The sequence below is a fragment of the Vombatus ursinus genome, unplaced genomic scaffold (assembly GCF_900497805.2).
Source record: "Vombatus ursinus unplaced genomic scaffold, bare-nosed wombat genome assembly UNPS02014818.1, whole genome shotgun sequence".
NCBI lineage: Eukaryota > Metazoa > Chordata > Mammalia > Diprotodontia > Vombatidae > Vombatus > Vombatus ursinus.
The window spans coordinates 42,605,193-42,614,378 of NW_020954596.1; positions in this window are offsets into that span (position 1 = coordinate 42,605,193).

The following is a 9,186-nucleotide window of genomic DNA, read 5'->3' on the forward strand; positions in this document are numbered from 1 at the left end:
AGATAGATAGATAGATAGATAGATAGATAGATAGATAGATAGATAGAGGGCACAAGATGAGTTAAAGATGAAGAGGTGATATCTAGAGAATAAAATTAAATAGTGAGAGAGGATTACCCTGGGAGATGGAGAAAGGGAGAGGTAGAATGGGGTAAATTATCTCACATAAAACAGACAAGAAAAGGCTTTTACAGTGGAGGAGAAATGCGGGTAAGGTGAGAGGGAATGAGTGAATCTTGTTCTCATCAGATTTGACTTAAGGAGAGAATAACATACACAATCAATTGGTTATGGAAATCTATCTTACCCTACAGGAAATAGGGGGAGAAGGTGACAAGAGAGCAGGAGGATGATAGAGGGGAGGACAGATTGGGGGAGGGAGTAATCAGATGCAATTACTTCTAAGGAGGGACAGGGTCAAAAGAGAGAATAGAATAAATGGAGGGTGGAATAAGATGAAGGGTAATATACTTAACTTTTCACAACATGACTACTATGGAAGTGTTTTGCCTAGTCGACTACACATGTGTAACCTGTATTGAGTTGCTTGCCTTCTCAATGAAGGTGGGTAGGGAGGGAGGAAGAAAATTTGGAGCCCAAAGTTTTAAAAACAAAAAAAAATGTTTTCATATGCAACTGGGAAATAAAATATACAGGCAATGGGGTATAGAAATCTATCCTGTTCTACAGGAAAATTGAAGGGGGAGGGGATAAGAGAAGGAGATAGAAGGGAGAGCAGATTAAGGGTATTCAGAGTGTATGTCATCTTGGGGTGGGGGGAGGGACGAGATGGGGAGAAAATTTGGAGCTCAAAATCTTGTGGAAGTGAATGTTGAAAACTAAAAATAAATTAATTAATTAAAAAAGGATTAAACAGTTTGATTTTTTAAAAATAATATATATATTATTGTTGTCTTTTGTTTTTTGCATGGCCACAATTTCCTCCCTCATTTTCTTTCCACAGAACCATTCCACATAACATCTATATATATATATAACATGTAGTATTTGTCAAGACAAAAAGAAGAGAAAAGAAAAAAATCAGCATAACTGAACAATACATTGAAAAAGTCTGAAAATATATACAATGTACAATACTTGTGAACTACTTGCCTCTGCAAAGGGTGCGGTGAAGGTGCCATATCTCTTCTCTTGAAACATGCCTGGTCTGTAGTTTTGCAACATTCGTTTTTATTTTTTTACATTGTTATACTCATTGAGTATAGTTTTTTTGGCTCTGCTTGCATCATTCTGTATCAGTTCACAAACATTTTTCTATATTTCATTGTATTAATCATATTCATAATTTGTTATAGCACAATAATATTGTGCCACAATTTGGCCATTCCCCAATGAATGGGCATCTACTTTGTTTCTAATTCTTTGTTATTAAAAAAAGTGCTGCAATAAACATTTTTGGTGTATATAGGGATAAGAAATTCTTATCAAGAGGTGTAAACTCAGTATTGTAATCTTTGGATCAAGGATATAGACATTTTAGCCACTGTATTTGAATAATTCCAAATTGTTTTTCTCTTTTAAAATTTAATTTATTTTTACTTTTCAACACTCACTTTCGTAAGATTCCTATTTCATCCCTTTCCCACAGATGGTGTACAATCCAATATAGGCTCTACATATATATTCATGTTAAACATATTTTCCCATTAGTCATGATGTAAAGAACAATTAGAACTAATGGGAGGAACCATGAGAATGAAGCAATAAAACAAAACAATGAAGGAAAAGGAGAACAAATAGTATGCTTCCATCTGCATGCAGACTCCATATTTCTTTCTCTGGATGTGGATAACAATTTGATCTTATAGAGCTCCTTATAATTGGTCTTTAATGTCTACTTTATATTATCCTGAATACGAAGGCAGATCTTCTCTATTCCCATATTAGCTATCTCTGATCAGGTTCCTTCTCCTTTGCTTACTTATTTTTATTTTGTTTTATTTTATTTTAGCAGCTTATTATTGTAATTAGGTTCTAGTCCTGAGGTATGCGGAATGGTGTCACAGATCTTAGGTCCTTCTTATGGCTATTTTTTTATTTCTGGCCAGGGGCCAACCTAACTTGGCCCTCTTTACCCTTAAGCCATGCCTAGGGCTCCCAGCCACACTGTCCCACAAATGCTCTCATTCCTTGCAATCTCTACCATGGCTTCAAACTTCAGTTCTCCACTCTGCTCTGGAAATGAAACCAAGGACTCTGCTCTCCTGTTATTGACCACAGCCATCAGAGTCCCATCCCCTCAGCCCCTAAGGTGAAATCTACTGAGGCCAAAGCTACTTCTTTACCTAACTCCCCTGAGCTTGTTGTTTGTTGATTCAGCAGAGTCAGCCAGAGGCTGTTTGCACTTCAATTGGGACAAATGTCCCTGGAGGTCCAGTCTTTCATGAAGTCTTCCTAAGTGATCTTAGGAAGACAACTACTTTACTATGACTTCTGCTTATTTTTGCTCCTCTACATTCACTTTGAGGAATTGTTCTGTCTTGTTTGTTGAGGAAAATTTGGAGAGCCTGGGATTTTCTGATCTACTCCACCATCTTTCCAGAATACTTTATCATTGATTAGTTCAGTCCAACTCTTTGTGACCCCATTTGCAGTTTTTAGGCAAGTATATACACTATGTGTGTGTGTGTGTGTGTGTGTGTGTGTGTGTGTATGTGATATCAATTCAGATTAATTTTTCAAGTTTCATCATGAAGAGTTTTACCTTTGCTGCTTTTCCCTTTTGTCCCTTTTCAAAAGGAATTTGGCTTCTTTGTTTACAATTCCCAGAAAAAAAACCTTAAAACTTTTAGATTCTCTCTTTGAAATCTTATTCAAATGCACTTTCCTTCCCGGTCCCAAAAAGAACCTGGCTTCAGTTTGCCTACCGGTCCCAGGAAAACCTTAAAGTTTTAGAAATTGCCTTATTTCCCTTTAAAAGCCCTTTGAAAGCAAACTTCCCCCCTTCGAGGTCCCTTCATTATTTATTCTCATTGTTCAAATCTCTCAGATATTCTAAACAGAAATTCTCACCTGGACACTTTTCTTTATCACCTCCCCCTTCAACTGGCCTCCCAATCCATTGTTTTGCCTTCCTGGCCATTTCCCACCCTTAATCCTAGCTAGGCACCACAAGGTCCAGGACCCAGGAGTTCTGTTCACCCCAGCTTACTAGCCACTCCCATCAGATCTCCTTAGAACCCTCCTCCCATCACTCCAAACTGCTTGGCCACTCCTAGACCCCTTCCCTAGTCTTTCTGTACTTAAGATTCACCGCAGCCCTCACTTAGACACTGGGAATTTCTCAAGCCTAGAGGCTGACTCCCATGCCTGCTTGTCTGCACTGACCCAATTTGGGGCTTTCCCCAGCAACCCAAAATCTCCCGTGATCTTGGGGTACCTCAGTGCGTCTAGGAGCACCCCCAAACCCACCTTTTCATATGGTTCCCTGACCAGGAAAACTGCCCATCTCAGACTTCTCCAGCCATGACGGTATGAAAGTCTCCCCCTCCCCAATTCCCCATTGTCTTGTGTCTGGGAGGGGGATTTCCAAGCAGCTAGCTAGCCTTGGCTTGGAAGTGTTTTTCAGACCTAACCTCTCAGGTCCTGCTAGGTCAGACAGCAACGAGCCTGTCTGGAACTTCCTCCTGACACTCTCAGGCTTTCGGGGCAGTGTTTCTGTTTGAACCCTAGGACCTAGGTATACCTTCCTTGGCATTGAGGAGGCGTATGATTCAATTCTCTCGGTTCTCTTGGGGCTAGGGAATTGGGAAACTGTTGGATATTTTTTTTTCTTTTTTTCCTTTTCTTTTCTCTTTTTCCTTTTTTCTCTTTTTCTTTTTTCCCTGAGCCCACTGTGGGTCAATCTTCAATTCCCAAGAATTCATCTTTGGGCTGCCTTTTACAGAATTGGAAAAATTTTAGCTTTTCTAAAGGACTTAAAATGAAAAAGCTGGTGTATTTTTACAACACATTTTGGCCTCAGTATCACCTGGAAAAGTATGAGGCTTGGCCCCTTTTTGGGACATTACGGGTAAGGACCCTCTCAGAACTAGAAAAATATTGTCACAGACAAGGAAAATGGGTGGAGATTTCTTATTTGATGGCTTTCGTTGAACTGTCTAGAGACCCCATTCTCAGAAAAGATTCAGCACCCCCCCCCAGCACCTATCTCCACCCCCTTCTCCTCTGGCCTCCCTGGCTGTTCCCTTCCCTTTCCCTCTGGTTCCTGCATTTCCTCCCCAGGTCTCTGCTCTAGAGGGGACTTCTACTTCCAACAGGACCTCAGCTCAGGCTCCAGGCAATGGTCTGGCATCGGTGTCTCCTCCCCTGACCCCTCCCCCTCCTCCAGCATCAGGTAATCTCTCCCCCTACCTGCCAGATCCCTCACCCTTGCCAGTTCAGCCAGCACTTTCCAGTCCCTCACTCACAAGAAATGGGACCTCCTATCTCCCTCCCCCGCAAACCCCTACTCCAGCAGAACCTTCAGGGCTCTTTCCCTTAAGGGAAGTACCTGCTTTGCCTAAAGGGGCACTTAGGATGCACATTCCATTCTTTATCTCAGACCTCAACCAGATTAAGAAAAGGCTGGGTCGGTACTCTGAAGATCCCACTAAATTTACTGAGGGCTTCAGGGATGTGTCCCTACAATTCAAACTTTCTTGGGGTGATTTGCATGTCCTCTTTTCCACCTCTTGTACCATTGAGGAGAGGAAGAGAATCTGGGAACAAGCCCAGAACTTTGGGGATCGTTTTGCTTACAATGAACCTACAAAAGACCCCCCAGGAACAGCTGCTGTTCCTGCTAGTAATCTGGGTGGGATTATTAGAAGTGTGAGGATAGGGGAAAGAGGGACTACATGATAGTTTGCCTGTTAAAAGGCCTGAAAACAGCATTTCAAAAGCAAGTAAATTTTCAGAAAATTAAGGGAATTACTCAGGGAGAATAGGAAAACCCTGCCCTTTTCCAAAATGGGCTAGTAGAAGCCATTAAAAAGTATACAAATTTAGATCCTGACTACTGAAGGGCAGCAGTCCTTAGCATGTATTTCATTAACCAGTCTTCCCCAGATATTAGGAGAAAACTACAGAAATTGGCAATGGGACCCCAAATACCTCAGGCTCAGTTATTGGAGATTGCTTTTGGAATTTTTAACAACAGAGACCTACTTACAGTAGAGGAAAAAGAACGCAGGCAGAAGGTTAGAGACAAAGAATATACTCTATTCCTGGCTGCTGCCATGGTTAGGAAAAGACCCAAGGGTGTTCCTGGCAACTTGGGCAGCGGGAAAACCTGCTTTCAATGTCACCAGGAGGGTCACTGGTCCAAGGAGTGACCCTCCAGGGTACCCCCTTGGAGGAAGCCCAGCAACTCTGGCAGGGGAGGCCACAGGGAGGCTCACTGGTCCAAGGAGTGCCCCTCCAGGGCTCCGCCTTTGAGGAAGCCTCCGGGATGAACACTTCCAGGACCTTGCCCGAGATGTGACCAGGATGGACACTGGACAAAGGATTGTCCGCAAGGTAGGAGAAGTGGTTGAGCAGCCCCCCAGTGCCCTGTCCTCCAGTCTTCTCAAGACTGGGGAGGACAGGGGAACCTGGGTCTGGGCAACACTTCCACTTTCTCTATCTCTCTCTTGCCAATCCCTGGGCAGAAATCGAGGCTGAAGGTAAGGTTACCCACTTTATCATGGCTATGTTCTTTGCTTTAACCAATTACTCTGGCCTTATTTGCCCCTTGACCCATCCAGTCATGGGCTATGGAGGGAGAATTAAGGGATGTCTCCAGACATACCCCCTCCCCTTCCTAGTTAAAAATCTGTTGTTTAAACACTCCTCTCTTATGCTCTCCTCTTGCCCTTCCCCCTTGCTGGGAGGGAACCTGGAGAATTTGGGGAAATTTTCTGTAGTTAATCCTCCCATCTCCCTTTTCCCTCTGTGTGCCAGACCTCCCCATGCTCCCCAGGAAGTGTGGGAGACAATTTGGGATCAGAGAACTCCTGGGCAAGCTACTCTTGCCACACTAGCCATTGTTACTTCTGAGACCCTAACCATTGCTGTATTTGTAGCCCCACCCAGGAGGTTTCTTTGTCCACTGCCTCAGGAGTGCTTAATTTCTTGGGAACTCAAGGTATAGGGTCCCTTTGAACAAAGTCCAGATGACATGCCAGTTTGTTAAGTAGCTGGGATATGAATTAACACCCACTTGTCGCTCTTTAACCTCAGAGAGGAAGAAGACAATTCTGTCTAGCCTTGTCCCAGCCACTAAGAAACAATTTAGAACTTTTCTAGGCATGGCTAGATTTTATAGACTCTGGATATCTAGTTTTATTGTTAAGCCCTTTTGTGTTGCTTCCCTGGGCCCAGATTCACTCGCTCAGAAGTGGGGCCCAGACCAGGCTAAAGCCTTCGAGATTTTAAAATCTAAATTGACCACCACACCAGCTTTGGCTCTCCCTAATCTAGAGAAACCTTTTACTCTGTTTGTGGATGAAAGGAGAGGGCAAGCTTTGCGAGTTTTGACCCAGTCCTTAGGCCCTGATCGTAGCCAGATTGCTCCTTTTACAAAACAATTATACCCAGGATGGCCTGTAAGCCTCCAGGTTGTGGCTGCTACAGTCATTATAATTGAGCAAGCCTCTAAATTTACACTTGTTAAACTGAGAAACCAGTTAGACCACCCACACCCACACAGCAACTCCCATCTCCACAAAGCCCCCTACCCCAAAATGACTTTCGCAGAAGTTTATGCCACTTCATTTATACTTGCCACATTTCTGTGGGCTACTCTATCTATATCTATGCCTTGTTTCTCTGCAAGGGAATATTCCCTTACTTGGGGGACAAGCTCCAAGGCCACTATACAAGTTACCACCCCTTCAGAGGGAGGGATTGTAAGAGTTTTACTGATCTTTTGACTTGCACTGCAGTCTATGCAGATAGCACTAGTGACAAGAATTTTGGGGAAAAGGTGAAATGAAGTGCCAACACATGGCAAGATCCTAGAACTACTGTCTTGGTCACCCAATGTTTGACACCCTACAATGGGGTGTGCACCCTCAGATTTTTAGCACCCCCTTTCTCCATTTTCAATGCCACACAGCCCACAGTCTCTAACTTAAGGGCAAAACATGGATTTTGGGGAAATGTCCTCTGGTCTCTTAAAAAGGGAGCAGATTATCTGATGCCCTGGTATAATCTACAACATAAACATATTCTCTCTAACCTTATAAAGACTATTCACCAGTTGGCAAATGTGACAGTTTATAGTCTCTGGAAAATCCAGCAATCTTTAGATTCCTTAGCAAAAGTAGTTCTAGATAATAAAATAGCCCTAAACTACTTGCTTGCCTCTTGTGCTTTAGCAAACACATTTTGTTACATGTGTAACAACAACTCTGGGCAGGTAGAGCTCCGCACTGCTCATATTTTGGCATCTTCTTCATGGGAATCCTGGCTACTTTCTATTTTGGCCCCCATTCTAATTCCCCCACTAATTATACCTCTTTTGTGTTTGTTACTAAATATTCTTGCTAGGTTCCTTTCTTCTAGGGTTGGAGCCATCAACTTCCAGATGATTGCTCAGGCTGTGTACCTGAACCTGGCATTAGCTGGGTTTTGAAGTTTCACCCCTTGATAGGGACCCAGAAAGGCAGGGACAGCTCTATGCCCCTTGTCAACAGGAAGCAGTTTCAGAAGCCGAGCCCTCCACCCCTTACACCAAATGAATTTGGTCCCAATTTGTTTGAGGGGGGAAATGAAGAGGTTTACCTTTGCCCCTTTTCTCTTTTGCACCTTTTCAAAAGGAATTTGGCTCCTTTGTTTACAATTCCCAGAAAAAAACCTTAAAACTTTTAGATTCTCTCTTTGAAATCTTATTCAAATGCACTTTCCTTCCCGGTCCCAAAAAGAACCTGGCTTCAGTTTGCCTACCGGTCCCAGGAAAACCTTAAAGTTTTAGAAACTACCTTATTTACCTTTAAAAGCCCTTTGAAAGCAAACTTCCCCCCTTCCAGTTCCCTTCATTATCTATTCTCATTGTCTGTTCAAATCTCTCAGACATTCCAAACGGAAATTCTCACCTGGACACTTTTCTTTATCACCTCCCCCTTCAACTGGCCTCCCAATCCATTGTTTTGCCTTCCTGGCCATTTCCCACCCTTAATCCTAGCTAGGCACCACGAGGTCCAGGACCCAGGAGTTCTGTTCACCCCAGCTTACTAGCCACTCTCATCAATATCTCCTTAGACCCCTCCTCCCATCACTCCAAACTGCTTGGCCACTCCTAGACCCCTCCCCCAGTCTTTCTGTACTTAAGATTCACCCCAGCCCTCACTTAGACACTAGGAATTTCTCAAGCCTAGAGTCTGAGCTATTCCCAAGCCCAATTATCCTCATGAGCATCACATGGCCTATCCACCCCAGCCCCCATTCAGATGCTGAGTATCTCACTCCCAAAAGGCTGAGATTGCCTCAAGCCCGATAATCATTACAAGTGTCACCTGACCACCTTAGCCCCCATTTAGGTCACTGATGTTTGGGTTCCTTGGGAGTCTGGCCTATATGCTTTATCTTTAATAAACTTTTTCTCTGGCTGGAAGAAGATCTGGGTTGAATTCTTTCGGGCAGATCCGCACCACGATTTGGGGCTTTCCCCAGCACCCCAAAACCTCCCGTGATCTTGGGGTGCCCCTGTGCATCTAGGAGCACCCCAAAACCCCCCACCTCTTCAATCATACAGGTTAATGCTGTTTTCCAACCCTGATAAAAGGGAGTTCTGTATTTTCTATTAATCCATGTAGAGGAATACTAATTCTGTTTTGCATTCTTTCCTTTTAAAATTTATATTACCTGTAAAATAATGAAACCTAATGTTTAAACTATAATTCAATTCCTGGTATGCTACTCATGAACAGTGGAGTTAATTTCTTTGTTTATATCAGTTGATTCTTTCTATGAGTTACACCTTTTATTTAGGAGAACAGCATGTACCACCATAACCAACAAAATATAGCCTACTCATGATTAACTTTATATAGGGTACAGTGATCACATACTTACAATCATGATTGCTTATATAATTATAATTATTAAATTATATATAAATAATGTCATGTTAGTATTATTCCTTGAAATAAAAATATTCATAAAGCCATTAGTTTTTTAAAAGTCATGGAAGCTAATCTACCA